The 2,888-nt window shown below is 42.1% G+C and overlaps 1 protein-coding gene across 1 annotated transcript in view; it reads left to right on the top strand.

Annotated features, from left to right (window-relative positions):
- Positions 1-2,888, top strand: part of LOC101848328 (transmembrane protein 106B) — a gene marked incomplete in the record, with an annotated part of 18,369 nt that overhangs the window by 1,092 nt on the left and 14,389 nt on the right.

Here is a 2,888-nt window from a genome sequence, read left to right as displayed (position 1 = left end):
ACACACACACACACACATACACACACACGCGCGCGCACTCGCACACACACACACACGTTCACTCAAACTCACACATACACATACACACATACGTGCATGCACACTCAAATACACACTCATGCACGCAGGAACACACACACAGACATCCACACACGAGCGCGTAGATACTCACGCACGCACGCGTGCGCGCGCACACACACACACACACACACACACACACACACACACACACACAAACACATTATGCTCGAGCGCGCACGCACATGTTCAAACACAGGCACACGTACAAACACAAACAATTAATACAATAATATAACCAGCATAATATTATGGATATTTTTACCTTGCGATGTTGATAAATTATGTCATCCGTACACAGCTACTCAATAATACACACAGATATACACAAAACAGACTTTCACATACCCAAACACAGCCACGTATATATATTATTATAGCCAACATATTATTAATGCTTTTTGCCCAGTGTTCTAACGGTACATGCATGAAATGTAATACCTCGTGTAGTAAAAAGGCGTTTCGCCGTCGCTTGCAGCAGTCATGAATTCCACTCCATGCGGGAAGGTTTTTGGTTTTACTCTTCAATCGAGGATCTGACTGTCTGCTGGGATTTTGTATCCCTCTCTCAGCTGGGATGGCCCCGAAAAACAGTGTCGAAGCAGTCTGCCTCCTTGATGATCTATACATGTATATTATACTTTATAGTGCCAGATGGGGGCGTAACACATTAAATATTATGATTGTAACAACATGCACTCTTCGTCGTTTTCTTGTAGTGTGGACCTTTTCCCGACCATCATTATAATATGTACATGTATTTATTTTTGAATCTATTTATTTATTGAGCACTCTCACCGGTGTTTGTCAGAAAATCCAAAGGGGCTCTTGTGGTTCAGAGGTTAAGGCCTCTCATTCAATATGTCCCGGGTTCGAATCCGAGTAGCGACCGAAAAATTTTCTTCTCTAAATTTGTCTCCTTTCACCTCATTTCCTGCTCTCTAGCAATGTTCTGTCGTCTGCTTTCGTCTCCTCTTTCTGCCCCCACCCCCTCACCCCCTTTGCCCCTTCCTCTGGGCTCCTGATTCTTTCTGCAGCCTTTCTACTGCTTCTCCTTCGCTTCTTCTTATTGCTGTCTTTCAGCCACACGCCTGATCTTCGGCTAGGAAAGATCTACACCTAACCTTCTCGGACAAGGGCGAGAAATCTCGGAGGGCCCGTGTGCAAGTTGCGCACGTTAAAGATCCCTTGGTGGTCTAAAATCGATAAGAGTAGGCTTCGGCCGCCACCTGGGCAAAATTCAAAATTTCCTACCGACTGAAAAAGTTTAATGTGTCCCGCGCGCTCATATTATGACCTTATGCAGTTGCGAGCGCCGTAAATCATTTACAAAAACAAAACTGAACAAACAAATTACAGCTGTCTTTCAGCCACACCCGTGATCTTATGTTGGAAAGATTTACTACACCTAGCCCTCTCGGACAAGGGCTTAGGGCGAAAAATCTCGGAGGTCGCGTGTGCAAGTTGCGCACGTTAAAGATCCCTTGGTGGTCCAAAATCGGTAAGATGAGTAGGCTTCGGTCGTTATCCGGGCAAAATTCAAAATTTGCATTTTCAATTGAAAATGTTTCATGTGTCCCGCGCGCTCATATCTCATACGGGGAGATATCGAGTATATCAGAACTCTACATCACATCCCCCTTAGCCCGGGGTGTTTGTCTCTGAGAGGCAGGGTTGAAAAACGCGTCATTCATAACGGATCTAAATCAGTGCCTGTCAACCTGATAATTTTGATGGGCGGTGGGGATCACAGGGAGGAAGTGACAGGTGTTGTTTTATGTCGCGTTTAGAAATACGTTACATACTCGTAGCTGGGCTGTGTGAACATTTTAGCCTCTCTAAGGTGGCAACACTGGGCGCTGCTTAAAAAACAAAAACTGCAAAAAAAAGAACCAAAAAAAAACGTTGACAGGTAGTGATCTAGATTGTGTCTATAGGGGCGTAAAAAAACGCCTATATATACATATATATATATATATATATATATATTGAAAAATAAAATTTCCTTCCTGTGTCTTGTAAGTAAGTAAGTTTACTCAAGTGTTTCAGACTTCTGGCCCTCATCACATCATGTAAAACTGCCATTATTTAAACTAAATAACGTTTCCATAATGAAAGAGTACAGGTTGTGCACATATCTTCTTTATCATGGGTCAAACAAAGCATACTTCTGTCACTGGGCCGAGTCAGGCTGGAAGGAATTAACAACTTCCTTTAATGGACAATAGAAAATAAAGTGAAAATCATCTTCAATTTCATCAGAGTTACACCTCACACATAAGGGTGAATTTATTAAATTTCCACCGATAGATTTGGGTTTTTTTGTGAGTGACGAGAGGAAGGCATTAATGGCAGATGGGTTTGTTCCGAGGCATTGTTACTTAATCTATACTCTGTTACATTTTTTTTTTTAGTATACATGGTGTTAAAATGAAAATAGCTAGTTTCACAATAAGCCGATATTCTTTTTTAAAAAAATTCAGGAATACTTATTCAATCAATTTTAAAAACGAAAAAAAGCAACAATACGGAAAGTTAACATAACGTTAACAGGTTTATTCCCGACTTCCAAGAGTGTCGGGGTCTACAAAAGTAACACGGTTAGTTGTGCGTATGATGTCCGCTTGCGTTGATGACGGCCTGACATCGTCGCCGCGTGGAGTCAATCAATCGCTGCACTGCCTGTAGAGGATGTTATTTCTCTCTTCATGCTATGCTCTCTCCCAAGCTGAGGAAGCTATATAGCTAGTCCAACTCAAAAACATAATGTGTATGTTGTGTGTGTGTGTGTGTGTGTGTGTGTGTGTGTG

This window comes from Aplysia californica, unplaced genomic scaffold, assembly GCF_000002075.1.
Source record: "Aplysia californica isolate F4 #8 unplaced genomic scaffold, AplCal3.0 scaffold00007, whole genome shotgun sequence".
Lineage (NCBI taxonomy): Eukaryota > Metazoa > Mollusca > Gastropoda > Aplysiida > Aplysiidae > Aplysia > Aplysia californica.
Note: the sequence above shows the minus strand (reverse complement) of the source record. Positions and strands in the feature narration are given on the sequence as shown.